Below are 244 nucleotides of genomic sequence, written 5' to 3'. Positions count from 1 at the left end.
GGCAAGAGAATTGCTTAAGCCCAAGAGTTGGAGGTTGCTGTGAGCTGTGATGTCACAGTACTCTATTCCAGGTGACAGCTTGAGGCTGTGTCTCAAAAAATAAATGAATAAATAAATAAAATAAATTGTACTTTGGTGACATTGAAACAAAGTGGGCACTGATTATATCTTGAAATTAAAGTCTCCTTATTCACTTCTCACTCTTGAAAAATATTAGCATACACAGACACAAGACTTTTCTTGT

The sequence above is a fragment of the Otolemur garnettii genome, unplaced genomic scaffold, assembly GCF_000181295.1.
Source record: "Otolemur garnettii isolate 467f Iridium unplaced genomic scaffold, OtoGar3 scaffold00043, whole genome shotgun sequence".
NCBI classification, from domain to species: domain Eukaryota; kingdom Metazoa; phylum Chordata; class Mammalia; order Primates; family Galagidae; genus Otolemur; species Otolemur garnettii.
The sequence above is the reverse complement of the archived record's forward strand: the minus strand, read 5'-3'. Positions refer to the sequence as shown.